General features: G+C 44.3%; 1 protein-coding gene and 1 long non-coding RNA gene across 3 annotated transcripts in view; both read right to left on the reverse strand.

Annotated features, from left to right (window-relative positions):
- LOC109709168 overlaps nt 1-16,722 on the reverse strand; it is a 77,973-nt gene that overhangs the window by 15,428 nt on the left and 45,823 nt on the right. The gene's annotated exons all lie outside the window — the stretch shown is intronic.
- The window catches only part of LOC109709174, a 3,573-nt gene continuing 2,501 nt past the window's right edge, over nt 15,651-16,722 (reverse strand). For both annotated transcript variants that reach the window (XR_002215909.1, XR_002215911.1), the window contains exon 5: nt 15,651-15,687. This is a non-coding gene — a long non-coding RNA (uncharacterized LOC109709174). The remainder of the gene's footprint in view (nt 15,688-16,722) is intronic.

Raw genomic sequence — 16,722 nt, forward strand, 5'->3', positions numbered from 1 at the left:
GATTGCATAGTAGCTACATTCCTTATGCTTTCTAACTGATAACCTAATGCTATCATTGGTTGTATATGCTTTATTATCAACAAGCTTAAGATTTGAGTTTTTATGTTTGTGGTTTCACATGACATGTTGTGTTATATTATTCATCAATTTTTTGTTTGATTGTTGGCTGGTTTTGAGGTTGGCAAAGAAATCTAGTTAATATTTGTGTTTGAACCAATAGTATAGAGCATCCCGAATCGCTCCGATATTTGAGAGAAATGTAGTTAATAATTCCGCATTTGTTTGTACGAGCCGATTTTCTATATTATCATTGAGAGATCTTTAATGAGTTTATCTATCGCATGTGGAATCATGGAAACTATGAGTGGATGGTAGTTTTTTGAAGAGTGTGTTTTTAGGAAGAAGTGGAGAGTTTGAGGTAGAGTATTTGATTAGCTATTATTATTGCATTAATTATATAGGTAGTGTGAGTAGTGCTACTCTCTATCTGCTGTTCTGGAGTTGCGTATCAAAGAGGTTCGTATGATGGACTAGATAATAGATAGAAGTATGTTCTCAAGAGAATCGCCACTGTAAGGTCTGTACGCTATTATATTAACGTGTTGTACTTGAAGGATCTCTCGGATACCCTCCCATGAGTCATAACTTATCGTAGAAAGACTCCGAGTGGATCCCTAGGGTTAAATATTCTCACCCTCCAATTTTTTGTTGGATGAAAGAATGAATATTAAAAATAAATAAGCATTGCACAATTGAATGTCAGGAACCGATGATTCCAGACGATTAGTCGTTGACCTAGATGTAGGCGATACCTCACAGGGAGAGGATTCGATCCCAGGTTATTAGCTCTGTTAGTAGAAGCCTCCATCACTTGAGTTAAAGGAATTGCGTTGAAAAAGCATTGTTGATCACCTAATTATAAAACAGTAGGATCCTCAGCAATTTGGAGAGGATTAGACTTAACTCAACAAGGATCATGGAAAATAAAAATTTAGAGGTTGGAACATTTAGCTCAGATTCAATCCAACAGAAAGGAGGGAAATAAAAAAAATAAGTTGATCGTCAGAATAAACTCCAGCGAAAACTACATGTTTATCTAGTCGATCTTCTGACAATCGTTATAAAGTACCTTTACTTCTTTGTTTTTGCACTTGCTAGCTGTCTTTGAATAGACACTATTAATTTAAGTGTTATCCCATTTTGTTTACCTAAATTTCTATGGAATTTTCTCTAAGGACTCTTATTAAGACGGAGGAATTTATTCCATGAGGACAGATCAGCTATATTTTACGAAATATTTAATTTACTTGACAGGATTGAGTTCGTTGGTAATAAAGGGTCTTTTCAACGGAAAAATTCTAAACTGCATTAGATGTATATAACATGATATTGTATCCAATCAATTTTTTTTTAATTTACCATCTATCTAATTACTTAAATATATTTTTAGTTATATTTTTTCAAAAAATATATAATGCTAAATTAAATAGCTCGTTGTATAATAAAATCTCGCCCTTAGGACGTCCCTCTAGAACAAGTGGTTTAAGGCGGTTTGGTGGATTGTTGACTCGCCAGACCCCAAAGTTCCGGAATCCTAGTTGATTCATATTTTCAGCCTAAGAATTTTTTTTTTATTTCTAATCCAAAATCTCTCAGTCGGCAGGACCACTTGGAGACGTCCGCGACCACATGAGTCCCAGACGGTCCGGGCTTCGGTGCACTTGAGAGCTCCCTCCCCACTTCGGATGAAGGTGATCATAGGGCGGAGCCTAGGGCCTCGCCACAGATTGGGTCAATGTGAAGGTAAAGTTATATAATGTCATTTGAACATTGCTATATCGAACATAGGATCGAATTGTTAGCATGATAACAAACCCTTTATTATATGATTGTCCATTCATACTTATATTATGGGCATAGCTATGGTGCATAGCTTCCCTACATGCATTTACAGCTTTTCAGATACATATCTATACTAGCTATCATCGTCTGTTGTTACTGGTGCCCACTTGGACCTAGTGGGAAGATCGGTAGAGTCGGCGGCCGAGCCCACTGGGAACTATGGAAGATAGTTCTCATCCCACTCTATTTCCAGTGGTAGGTACAGGGTTGCCGAGAGAGGACCGCGGCAAGGGCATCGCGCCCGATCAGTGAGGCCGTGGTAGTATAGTAGCTTTTCTTTTTGCATTAGCACACTTATGTATTGAGAGAGATTCATGTAGGTGAGATTGGAGAGCTATATATTTTGAAGATCAAATGTATTCATTTTGGAAAATGAGGTAAGTGTAAAGAATGCAACTATTGTAATAGTTAGTAAAGTACTCTCTTTATTTCACTCGTATACCTTGTGGATTACTTGCTCTTCTTGTTGTTGGCACTGTTTGTGCCCTCGTTGAATGTGTATGTTTAGAATAAAGTCCTGGGTAAATTCTTGTACACATTCCTGTTGTTGAGCCTTGGGCGGACAAGGGAGGTGCTGTCCGTTCGGCGGTCCGTCGCCGCGGCCGAATCGTGCCAAATCGGTAGTGGTTTCGGGGCGGGGCGTGACAGTCACAGCTCTACATCAATTCCCTATTGAATGATGCAATATCTAACTTGCCTACACAAGTTTGACTAATCTCATGTAATCCATGCTAATTAAGCAAGTTCCCAAAGTTCTTTTTTCTCTACTACATAGAGGTTCCCCTTTATCTTATCATAAGCATGTTTAATGCATGCACACATACATTCAAACATATATTAACATGAATATGCAAGAATTCCAACTTAATAATGTCAAAGAAGACATAGGGAGAATTCACCCATTTCGGTAAGGTTAAACCCACCGAGTAAACGTCGACTCCTTCCAGTCGCACGAGTGAAGATGCTCGGTATTCTCCCAGCAACCTAACGACAAGCTAAACTTGATTAGGAGCTTCTACTAAGCCCTCTACAAGGTACCTCAATAATTACCCAATATAGGTTGAACCATACCTTGTATAAAGAACATACTTAATCCACTCCCCACTTCAGGTTGGCCATCTTAAATCCATCCTAAAAGGAAGTCAAATACTCAGCCAATTGAGTTCCATGACTCAACCAAGAGATAACCCGAGTGTCACGCCCCGGGACCCAGCGGAAGCCCGCCCGGCACGTGCCCAGACCCGCCATACGTCTAAAACATATAAGGCGTCTAAAAACAACAATAATAAAAGCAATAATAATAGACATCTAGGAGTATCAGAGTATAATAAATGTCTAAATGCTACAACAAGGGATAAGGATAAAGCTGAAAATCCACTAAATAAAACATAAAGTGATACAAGGAAATCCCAGATACAAGTGCTATAGGTAGATACATAGGTGGTCTCTATACATGGATACAAAAACCTCTCACTCTCTCAACTACAAAAGAAAGAGTAAACCACCTAGGCGAAGTACCGCTCCTTGCTAGCTAGCTAAGCGATCCTCTTGCCGCGATCCCGCGCCTCCGCCGGCGCCGAAGACTCTGAAAAGTAAACCATAAAACGGGGGCGTGAGAACTATTAAAAATAGTTCCCAATGGGCAATTACTGACTTCAGTGAATGCGCCACGTAGGCCCAAAGCCTACGAAGAGTCAGTGACTTAATAAAAGTAGAAAAAGCGAAAAGTAAGTAAAAAAGGTTAACTTATCTAGCAACAGATTCTCTACTTAGCAAATAGCAAAGTAATGAAGCACAACTATGCATCGAAGTAAAAAGTCTCCACTATCATAATGTTTCCATAATGTGAAATAGTAAATTCCGTTGTTTACTCATTTCCAGTCAATATACCAAGAATATTCTAATCATCATCTGTCCACGATGTCCGTAAATGCTTTACTCATAACAACATCTGAGAGACACCACCCGAAGGCTAGTCTATGGCCTAGAACCACCCGTAGGCTTCTGCCGGTGCCGAGCTGAATGGCCCCAGTGGTAAGTCAAGTCATCCCCACCCTAGGATGAGCCTGCGCACTGCAATCCACTTCGCGCGACGCCCAATACACCGCACGGCGAATATGAATCGATCGATGGCTATCTCCGAGTGCGGCTGTAGGGAGCGACCCTCACAACATATAGCGATGAGCACAATGGCAAGTAGATCAAACGATTGATCGCAAGTACCAAGTTCGCTCATGTCTAATAACATGATGTGTCAAGTACCCCAATCCTATCCCTATTTCATCATGTCTTAACAGGAATGTACGGAATAAGTTAGGGCTATCAAATTAGTCATCTATGTTCCAGTTTCATAGTTTACAATTTCAAGTGCCACTTATACACTCTTGTTCTCTATTCAAGCATGAGATAATACATTCTCAACGACCATTTCTAATCATTATCCTCATAGTGACATTTCTCACTTGCAAAGATAAGTCACTTTATATGCATAGCATTATACTCATATAGCTCTACATATAGTAAAATTTTCAATGATATACAGCAATCATTTTAATGTATCCTAAAAATTCGATATAAATTTCATTTAGGGCATAAAAATAAATTTAAATATTCTACAAACACAGGTTTAGGCAAAGACAAATAGCGCGCCACCCAATTCTTCGACACCTATTTCAAGCCAAATCCCGACCCAACAATCCCGACCTCTCTACAGATGTTCACGATACCCTTTTTCCTGCCTCCCGAGAGCCGAGAAACAGACGTTAAGTACCCACACTACGACACAAATTTCTCCCTAGACCCTAGAAGTTTCAATACAAAAACACGACTCAGAATCCAAGTAAGTCCACCCGACCCATCAACCGGAACAACGACGACTCATGAGCCAAATACTCAATCAATAAGCCAACATATGGCTTCAAGACTGGAGCCAAAAATTACTCCACCTTTAGCCCGTGCAAGAAAATACTCTTCATAGCTCCCACAGCGACAATGGGAGTAGAGTTCGATCAAATCCAACCTAAATAAAGCGTTCCAAACATATCACATCTAGGTTCTATCAAAGCAAAATCTCACATGCAGAAATACACAGTAACCAAACCGAAAGCCCACCAAGGTTACGAAATAAAACCCTCACAAAACTTCGCCATCAACATCCATTCAGGGCTTGTCACACTAGCTAAAATCTTAGGAAACATGATCAAATGGGAACAAGCTACCAACCTCAAGAGAAGCTCCAATCCAAGCTCAAAACCAAGTAGGGTTGAAGTTGCTCCACCACAAAGCTCCCAAAAGCAAGCTCCAAGCCTCCAAAGGTGCGAAATGAGGAAGAAGATAGTGCTCCAAGGGTAACAAAATCCAGTTAGGCCCCTCAAAAACTCAAAATCACATCAGCCCGGTCTGGGCAGTTTTCGCCCAGAGGGACCGGTCTCCCCGACCTGGGACCGGTCTCTCAGCCTGCCCCCGAAAATCCAACGTTCGGGAACCGGTCTCTCCCTGCGCGGGACCGGTCTCTCCCCGCGCAGACGCGCTCGGGGACCGGTGTCGACTGCCAGGGACCGGTTGCCTTGCCGGCTACGCAGCACTGTTCACTGGGGGACCGGTCTCTCCTATCAGGGACCGGTCCCTGAGAGTAAAAACTCTCAGGACTTTGCCAAAGCTATCGAGATCGAACTTTTAGGCCGGTATACCATCGACGGCCCTTCACCAAGTGTGGAAAAGTTCGGAATACAAATCGAACACTCGAACCTCGCACTTTGCAAGGGTCCAGTGTGCTACACCGAGACTAACTCAAACACAACCAAAACATGTATAGGATAGCAATTAAAAGCTAACGTCACCAAAAACTCCAAGCTAAGCTCACCCCTGAGCTAAGATTGGAAACTCTTCTTGTAACATAGCGATTCCTCGTAAGTCGTGCCGAGTTCCGTCGAAATGTGCGGAATGCGGAATGGAATGAGTTACTATAGGATAGAAGTGCATTGAAGCCTATATGTAAAGTATAAAAAGACCCGGGAGAGTGAAACTGCAATTCTGGAGAAGTCCCAGAAATTTTACTCTCGGGGACCGGTCCCTTGGGTGAGAGACCGGTTCCCGAATGTTGATCAGTCGAACGAGGTGAAAAATCGGCTAAGTCCTGGAAATCGAGCTCTCAGGAATCAGTCCTTCGGCGGGAGACCGGTCTCGAGAGACCGATTGCATCGGGGGGGGACCGGTCCCCTTCTGTGCAGATTGCAGGATAGCTCTCGGGAACCGGTCCCTGAAGGGAGATACCGATCCACGAGCCCGAAATTGCCCAGTAAGGGCTGTTTACAAAAGTGAAAAAGTGAGGGGCTTATGTGCAAAACTGATATGTGAAAGATTATTTGAGCTAGGGTTTGGGTGAGAGCTCATTTGCTCTCACTCTCACACAAACCTTTCCCTCTCTCTCTCTAAAAACCTCTCCTTTCTCTCTCCCTCTCTCTTTAGGGCTTGGACCAAGAGGGTTTTTGGAGGAGAAAAGCTTGGAGAAGAAGCTCTCCAAGGTGTAGAGCAAGCTAGAGCAAGGCTTTGAAGGAAAGCTTTGGACTCCAAAGGTGAGTTCTTGTGGTTTTAAGTAAGGTTTTGGGTTTTTTACTTCTAGTTGCTGCATCTAGGAGCTTCTATGGTATTTTCCCCATGATTATCCATGTTAGGGACCTAATTGGGGAAGATAATGTTGTACAAGGACCTAACTTTAGGGTTTTTGGATTTTGAGGTTCAATCTTGGGATTAATCTCCTGTTAACCTAATTGGTAGGTCAACGAAGGCAACGGTGCGCTCGGTTCGGCGATACGACGAGCGTGCGCGAAGATATTGAAAAAAGAAGTCGAGTTGGTACAGATTGCCGCAGCTCGCGGCGGAAGTGTCTAAATATCGTGAAAACAGAACCACGGCATCCTAGTTCACATAAAGGTAGGGGGTGCTATCCGAAAACACTGAGTCTCTTCCTATGTCTATGTCGCTATTTTGAGCATGTTGGTATTATTGCATTCTTGCATGTAGGGTAAGGAATGGTATATGTTGATTACATCAATTATCTGCTTAAGATTATTGTGAAGGATATAAGCACATATGAACAAGAAAACAAATAACCCTATATGCATGTGTATGTGAGAGAAGACTATGACCATAGTAAATAACGGTGACATCGACTATAGTGACTCAATTGGCATTGAAATGAGTATAGTTAAACAAGGTTTAACCCAAATGGCATCATGTGTATTATGGCATCAGGACTATTGTGGCTTAGTAAAGTGACATATATGATTAGGTAAAGACCTTTCATCGGCATTGTGGCATTGAGACAGGTTGGCCATACCTCCTCAAATCGAGGATGGGATCATACTAACATGTATTGGTTCCGGCTTGTGGGAGGTCACTCCTCCACAAGCGGTGTACTCCAGAGAGAAAAAGCACCACGGGTAAAAGTGCCCGGCGAAGATCCTTCAGGTGGTTGTGCCTTGTGCCTCCCCCGTTAGACGGGATATGTGGACTGTGAGTCGGGGTAAACCAGGAGCACCCCGGGTTGATTCGGTAAAGGCCAAAGAAAAGTGAAAAGGACATGCATGCATTGTCACGCCCCGAAACCGACACCAATTTGGTCCAGTTCGGGCGCGTCGAACAGACGCCGAACGGACAGCACCTCCCCTGTCCGCCCAAGGCCAACAGCGAGATCATGTACAACAAGTTTCCAGGAAATTACTTGAATACATACATAATCACTCAACAACTACGAAGGGAGCACAATCAGTGCTAAACAATTAAGAGCAAGATACAAGTATAGAACAAACGAGTAATGATAAAGAGAGAAACATCTATCGATTACATTCATTCAGCCTTTATAATACAATTTAATTATACATTAAGCTTCTAAACATAATATAAAGCTTACATCTTCCAAAATATAAACATTAGCTTACATTCATTCCAGAATATCTCACATCCTATACATCATCTACTCTCAATGCATATAATGGTGACTCTAATGCAGAAATAGGAAAGTAAACTAATGCAACTAGGGCGCTAGGCCCTTACCGCGATCCACGCCGTGTGAACTCGCGCTCGGCCCTGTAGTAAAATGGGGGGGGTGAGAACTAACTTCCTTAGTTCCCAGTGGGTTCGGCCGCCGACTCCGCCGATCTCCCCACTAGGTCCAAGTTGGGCACAAGTAGATAATCGATAGATAGATAGATAAGGAAAGCGGTAAATGACAGAAGTAAAGCTACTCTACTATGCCCAATCATAAATATATGATGCATGCACAATGAAATAGGTAAGCAGCTATCCGGTTATCATGTCCAAAGGTAAAGCTATTCACTCGTTCGTTTAGCTCATTTACTTGTTCATCAATCTCATGGCTTACCCGAAGGCTCGCCTACTGCTCACTAGGCATCTCGAAGGTAGGGAGGGTCAACTCGCACTACGAACCGAGACCGTCTGCCGGGGCCCAAAATAGGCAATCCCTTGGGACCCAAAATAGGCAATCCCACGTGACCAACTCCGGAGCGCACTACTTGTGTGGGGCTTCCATCACAAGATTTAAAAACAGACCGTGAACATGATCCAATCCTCATCTCGAGAATACCCTATTCTTTAGGGGTACAATCATCATATAGTCCAGAGGTTTCACATACACTACGACTCATATGTGTCATTTGTTCTTTTGCTTACTATCAACTAAATGTCACTCGTTCATTTGTTTACTATCGACTAGATGCCACTCGTTCTTTGTTTAACATTAGACCAACCGTCGAGCCCATCTCTTTCTCTGCACTATAGGATTCACAAGTCTCGACCCAATCCTTATCGATCCACTACTATGTCAAGTATCCAATACATGCTACGATATCATCAAGGAAAGCATAAGGAAAGGCAATGTACAATCATCCTATAATGCAATAACACAAGATGCAAGAATCAAAATGTACTAAGACATAGAAGGGGGCCCGATTGCTTCGGGATGGACACCACCCACCTTTTACAGCGTTCCGATTGCTCATCGTCACTTGCAATCGGCCTCCCGCGGCGCATGCCGCTCGGCTTGACCCAATCCGCGCGCGCGACCACCAAATGACCTGAGATCCGCGATCCGAAAATTAAAGGTCTTCGGTTTCCTATTACGATGCTTCAAATCCGTTTACAGGATTTTACGACGTCGCCTCGGCCCTCCAGGCAGAAACGAAGCCTAAATGTTCGTTTCTTTAATAACTTTGCACCGGCTCGACGAATCGCTAAACCGTCGCTTCCAACGCGTTCAGTGACCTATCAATTAGGTTTCCAGAGGGTTAAATGAGATCAAACCCTCATATTTTCAAAAATTGCATTTCGAGCCCTAGGTTTATAACTAGGCAAGAATTAATTAAATTGATTCTAGATTCTAGCAATAATCATCTATTTAGCATGCTAAAATAACTCTAAATCCATTCTTGAAGCTTAAAACCCAAACTACAAAGAGATACCATTAAAGGGTTTTGAAGCTTACCTTCAAACCATGCTCCAATGGAGAGGAAGAAGATGGAGAAGATGGAAATCCACCTTAGAGCTTCAATCTCCACCAAAATCATCTCTTTTTGGGAGAGATTTAGAGAGAGAAAGGAGAGCTTTCTCCTTTCCCTTCCATGCGTGTATGGGTGTGTGTGTGTGTCGGTTTGGGGCTGCTACGGCTGAGGAAGAAAGGGATTTAATCCCTTTTTACGAGTTAGCCCCTCAACTATTCAATCTTTCAATTTAGTCCCTAAATCTGATAAATTTCGTTGGAGCCCTTCTAAATGTCCAATTGAGCTCAAATTTGACAGGCATATTCAGTTTAACGTACTGAGCAAGAATATATCTTAAGTTTTCAGTTTCGACCCCTTTTGGTCACCGAAAACTGTGCCGAACTGCAATCTCTATCAGATAGCCTTCGAATTTTATTTCTCACTCTACGGGTGTCAGAAAAATATGAAACCTTAAATCTAGCCTCATAAAAGTATTTCTGACATATCCTCCAATTTTCATAATTTTCTGAGACTGTGCATTTTCTACTAATATTTCTGTCCCGTTTCCAACAGAAAATTTCAGATCTTCTGTTTCATCCCGATTTCAGCACAAGTCACCTCTGACTTATGTTTTACTTCTCTAAATCCAATAAAATAGTATCTCATACTATTTTTATTTATTTTTACTTTTATATTAAAAATCCGGTATGTTACATTCCACCGCAGCCTCACCGGAACCATTTAAATGGCTTTCCAATCGAACGTACACCGTAACCTCATGATTTTCGAAGTCCGGTACCTTACATGCATAATCATCATATATTGAATACGAACATCTGTCTGTGATTTGCTTTTTTGCAGGCATTGTATTAGAAGTGCATTAGTTGGTTTGTTATTCTTCTTTATTGAAATACAAATGCCTGAATTAGACCTAGTGGGTGAATCGGCGTGGTCGGCGGCCGAACCCACTGGGAACTTCGTTCTAGTTCTCATTACCACTAACCCTGCAGATCCGTGCGCGAGCGGGGTGGCGGAGGATCGAGGCAAAGGTGTTGCGCCATAGCTAGCGGCCCTCGAGATATAGGCATACCCTACATTTTGGTGTTCTCAACTGTAGGTGTTGAACTGTATATGATGTAAAGCAAGAAATGTAAATTATGTTTTGGCTAATGTAAGAGCGATGTAAACAATGTATTTTGGGTTAAAGAAAAATGTGATGTAAATGGAGTAGACTACTTGTGTTTGATTCAAATGAAATCAAATGACTTGTATATTGAATGCCTAGATAGTTTCGATGCTTTCACTTGTGGTTGTTGTTTGCCTTCGTGCAAACCTTGTATATCTCGCAATTCTCTTTTGTGAATTGCTTGTAATATACTTGTTGTTAGAGCCTTGGGCGGACAGGGGAGGTACTGTCCGTTCGGCGTCTGTCATGTGCTCGAATCCGACCAAATTGGCGGAACTCGGGGCGTGATAGATATGGTGGTATCAGAGCAATGTGAAAGCAAAAGTCTAGGATGGACTTAAGGACCTTAGGATTGGAAACCTTAGGAATTAGGACACGTATGACGTGGACTTGGATAGGCGAAAGCTAATTGATTGGGTTATAATTAGAACTTCTCTAAACAGAAATAGAGATGGATTCAAGGGAACGTTTGTTTTCTTTTAAAGGATTATGTGGGGCGGACGACTACATAATGCCGAGAGTAGAAAATGAACGTACTTGATTGCTTTCGCTTGATTGGGTAGTTATTTGGAACGAGTAAGAGTCTCGGATGTCGAGTATTAACGCGTGTGTTTCATTTCAGGACAAATGTCACCGAGACGTTATACGCGTTGGTCCGCTCCGGCATTGCCTGATGAGGTGCCAGAGCAAGTGGGATCCGATGAAGTTCGTGAGTTGCGGGCCCAAGTAGCAGCTTTGACTGGGGCTATGCGACGGCAAGGGGAGCAGATAGAACGGCTCCATGACTTGGTGGCTCAATAGGCGGCGGTGGCTGCACCTGTACCTCAGGACCCGCTTGCACCTGTAGCACCTACGCCGATGGCTCCGGCACCAGTGACGGCTATTCCTCCGACAGCTTCGGGCTCTTCGGCCCCTATTCCGGAGGTACTCGAAGCCGAGCAGGAGCGGTCGTTGGCGGTATTGACGGCCTTCAAACGGTTTAATCCTCCGACCTTTTTAGGTGATGTAAAAGACCCATCGTTGATGGATGCGTGGCTTTCCGCGATGGAGGCGTTGTTCGAGGATATCTACACCCTCGAGAATGACAAGGTTCGTTTGGCGACTCACTGTTTAGAGGGGCCAGCTAGATCGTGGTGGACACGAGTGAAGAATGGTCGGTCGTTGGATCCGGCTACTATGACTTGGGAGGCATTCCGGGAGATTCTACTGATGGAGTACTTTCCGGAGAGTGATAAGCGGAAGATCAAGGAGGACTTTCGCAAGTTAACGCTAGGAAGCCGGTCGGTGCGGGAGTATGAAAGGGAGTTCTCGCACATGATTAACTGCGTTCCCGGTTTGGTTCATAGTGATCGGGATCAGGCGGAGGTCTTTGAGTGCGGATTGCGGCCGGAGATATTCAAGACTGTTCATGCGCTCCGGCTGAAGACCTATGAATAGGTACTTGGTCGTGCGCTATAGGTAGAGCACAGCAACGCCATTGCTCGCGAGGAACGCGAGGCATTTGAAAGGGACAAGGACAGGGAGAAGTCCAAGAAGCGACCGGCTGGTGGTTCCGCGGGGCAGTCGAGTTCCAAGCGACCCCCTCGGCACCCTAGATCGCAATGGTGGCGAGACAGGAGCCAGTCGAGGATTCAGACGAGTTCCTTCCCGTGCGTGATCTGCGGTGGGAATCATAGGCCGAATGAGTGTTCTCAGCATGACGGGAGGTGTTTCCGATGCAGCCAAGCGGGACACTTGAGATGGGATTGCCCGGGCGGCGCGTCACCTGCTCCGTCAATTGCTTCGGCTCAGTATGCTCCACGACAGCTTGCAGGACTGCCACCTGCCATATCCGCTGGGCGCGCTTCATCACCGCGTCAGCCAGAGGGATCACGTGCACCGAGTGGACGGGTTTTCGCCATTCAGGTGGTGGAGCAGCTTGCGGTACCCGACGACGTCGTGGCAAGTATCATTCTGATTAATGGCATTAGAGCGATAATTATTTGACACAGGTGCATCACATTTGTTTATTGATGCATCGTTTGCTAAGACGCATAGCATGGATATAGAGCATAATTATGACTATTGGTGGGTTAACGCACCAGAACACTCGTTTAGAGTTCACGAGGAGTGCCTAGCTTGTCCGGTTCAAATCGGCGACTGGATCATGCCGGTGGATTTGCTAGTGCTTAAGCAGATGTGGGGATTTGATGTCATCTTGGGAGTTAATTGGCTCTCCAAGTACTATGCTAGCATCGACTGTGACAGTAAGGTGATCACTTTTCGTGAGCCTGGTCAAGAAGAGTTTGTGTATCGGGCGTGTAAAGGCGCCCGCTTTGCGGCGACTATATCAACGGTAAGGGCAAAAAAGATGATTAAGGGTGGTTGCAAAGCTTACTTGGCGACCATCGTGAACCCTCAAAAGGAGTGCCCAGAGTTAGGGAACATTCGGGTGGTGTGTGAGTACCCGGACGTATTTTCTGCGGTGTTACCGGGACTACCACCGGATCGGGAGGTCGAGTTTGTCATTTACTTGATTCCGGGTGCGGCACCAAATTCCCGTATAGGATGGCACCGGTGGAGCTTAAAGAGTTAAAGGCCCAGTTGCAGGACTTGCTCGATAAAGGCTTCGTGAGGCCAAGCGTGTCCCCGTGGGGAGCACCGGTGTTATTTGTGAAAAAGAAGGACGGTACTCTTCGACTCTGCGTTGACTACCGCGAGTTAAACAAGGTGACGGTTAAGAACAAGTACCCATTGCCAAGAATAGATGACCTATTTGATCAGTTGCAGGGGTCGCGGGTATATTCGAAGATAAATCTTCAGTCGGGATATCACCAATTAAAAATCCGACCGAAGGATGTGCACAAAACGGAGTATCGTACGCGGTATGGCCACTATGAGTTTACGGTGATGCCGTTTGGGCTTACCAATGCCCCGGCAGCGTTTATGAATCTGATGAATAGGGTCTTTCGGCCATTGTTGGATAAGTGCGTCGTGGTGTTTATCGACGACGTGTTGGTATATTCGCGGAGTGAAGAAGAGCACGAGGAACATTTAAGAACCGTGTTGCAAATACTCCGAGACGAGAAGCTTTATGCTAAGCTCAAGAAGTGCGAATTCTGCCTTTCGGATGTGACCTTCTTAGGCCATGTGATACCGGGAGTGGAATCTCGGTGGACCCAAAGAAAATTGAGGCGATTCGAGATTGGCCTCGTCCTACGAGTGTGGCGGAAGTCCGCAGTTTCCTCGGATTGGCAGGCTATTATCGGCGTTTTGTCGAGGGGTTTGCGAAATTGACTACTCCTCTCACACGCCTTACGCACAAAGGAGTAAGGTTCGACTGGAGTGTCGGCTGCGACCGAAGCTTCCAAGAGTTGAAAGAGAAGTTAACGTCTACCCCGGTACTTGCCTTGTCGACGCCGGGACAGGATTTCGTGGTGTATAGTGATGCTTCCTACGCCGGTCTCGGGTGTGTTCTTATGCAAAATGGGCGAGTCATTGCGTATGCTTCGCGCCAACTGAAAAGCTATGAGAAGAACTACCCGATACATGATCTCGAGTTAGCGCGGTCGTTTTTGCGTTAAAGCTATGGAGGCACTATCTTTACGGTGAGCATTGTGAGGTGTATACTGATGACAAAAGCCTCAAGTATTTGTTCACCCAGAAAGAGTTAAATATGCGGCAGCGGCAGTGGCTGGAACTGATAAAAGATTATGATCTTACTATCTTGTACCACCCCGGTAAAGCCAATATGGTGGCCGATGCGCTGAGTAGAAAATCTGTTGAGGACTTGGCGACGGCGATTACTAGCCAACCGTCATTGCATAAAGAGATGCAACCGTTTGGATTGGAGGTAGTGGCGCCGGAAGTTCCGACTATCTTGGCGGCACTAGTGGTTCGACCGACCTTGTTGGAGCGAATTAAGGAGCGGCAAGCTGATGATCCATATCTTCAAAAGGTGCGGAATGATATTGACGGCGGACGCGCCGGCGATTTCGGCGTGGAACCTGGTGGTGCACTTCGGTTCAGAAACCGACTGTGCGTACCCAAGGACGACGAGATTCGTAAGAAGGTGTTGCAAGAGGTGCATCATTCCTTGTATAGTATTCACCCGGGCGGCACTAAGATGTACAAGGATCTAAAGGTGCATTATTCGTGGCCGGGCATGAAAAAGAACATTGGGGAGTTTGTGGCGCAGTGCTTGACGTGCCAACAAGTAAAGGTCGAGCATCGTTTTTCTGCGGGGAAGTTGCAAAGCTTACCAATCCCCATGTGGAAATGGAAGGATGTCGCGATGGACTTTGTGGTCGGACTACCCCGATCGCAAGCTGGACATGACGCCATATGGGTGGTTGTGGACTGTTTAATGAAATCGGCTCACTTCTTGCCGATCCACACCACATGGTCAGGAGACAGGTTGGCCCAGGTTTACTTGGACGAGATAGTGAGATTGCATGGGGTTCCCGTGTCGATTGTATCAGATCGAGACTCCCGGTTCACTTCTCATTTCTGGAAGAGCTTGCAGGATGCTCTAGGCACGCGGCTCGATTTTAGTACGGCATTTCATCCTCAGAGTGATGGACAATCTGAGAGGACAATTCAGAAACTCGAGGACATGTTGCGAGCATGTGTGCTTGACTATCGTGGAGGATGGCATGAGTATTGCCGATGGCAGAGTTCGCTTACAATAACAGTTATCAGGAGAGTATAGCTGTCACGCCCGGGTACCAGCGGAAGCATATCCGGTACGTGCACAGACCCGCCATACACCTGCAGTATATAAGGCGTCTACAAGAAACAAGCCGATAGGAGTAAAAACATAACATAATCCTATCCTGATATCAGAGCGTAGTAAAAGTCACAAAGAATATCAACAAAAGAACGAGAGTATCCAACTCAAAATATAAGTACAAAAGAAAGTACTAAAACTGCCACATCTGGATCCAAAACTCATATACAACCCAGGATACACAAAAAGTAGGTACAATGGTGGTCTCTCTATATATAGGGACATCACCCTCGGCAATAGCCCAAGTAGCAAGGTGATCGACTAGCACGCTCCTAGCAATGTCTAGCTAGACGCGACTCCCTTGCCACGATCCCTAGCCTCTCCTGTAGATGGCTCTGTAAAAAAAAACAACAATAAAAATGGCGTGAAAACTATTAACAATAGTTCCCAGTGGGTAAGCCGCCAGCCTCAGCGAATTACACCACTAGGCTCATGATGTACTAAATGAAAATAAAAGCGATAATTGCATGATATCTATATGCAATGCTAGCAGACAATAGGCATGTAATCAACATATAATCACGACTTCTGTAGTAATGAATCAACTGAATAATAAAAGCATAGCAACTACTATACGCATGAATATAAACATTAATGTGTAAGTAAATACTGTACACCATAACTGATAAGCATTCATTACTGTCCAAAAGTCATTTAATACTTCCATTTCGTTTATAAGGACCAACTCACGGTAGTCCAACTTGCGCCACGCCTAATGGCCTCGTGGTAGTATACACTCCCCACAGCAATCCACTTCGGCACCCAATCCCGCACGGGCGAGCAACTGTCGCGTAGGCAAACTCCGGAGTGCCGACTTGTAGGGAGCGACCCTCACAAGCGTGTGCGAATGAGCACGATGGCAAGCAAGCATATCCACTGTCCACATGTCTCAATTATCATGTTTTCATTTGCAATGTTCTTACTCTCGATCCTCTGATCGAAATTGCAATACACAAATAGTAACAAGACTAGTATCTACTAGATTGTAAACATATAAGAGTAATGCTAAATCACATGGCATTATAATCTTTCCACTATTATGGCACTGTCAACATAGTCATAAGCATGTTATAGTTCTCTACTTTAGAGTCCAGAGAATATCATTGTTTTCTACTTTATAAGTGTATCCTACACTTCATAAGTCATTCTACAGTATTAGACATGATCATAAATACTTTTGTGCATGCAGTCTCTCTACTTCATCTCTACTTTATAGAGGTACAATGTCAAACATATCAAACATGATGGCAAAGATGTCCAAATTCATATCAATCACATAGTCGCAAAAAGCGCACTACAAAACCCATTCTATAGTGACATATAGAACATAGGGGAGCTTCACTTGCTCTGGTTAGGTCAAACCCACCTAT

Source organism: Ananas comosus, linkage group 1, assembly GCF_001540865.1.
Source record: "Ananas comosus cultivar F153 linkage group 1, ASM154086v1, whole genome shotgun sequence".
Taxonomy (NCBI): domain Eukaryota; kingdom Viridiplantae; phylum Streptophyta; class Magnoliopsida; order Poales; family Bromeliaceae; genus Ananas; species Ananas comosus.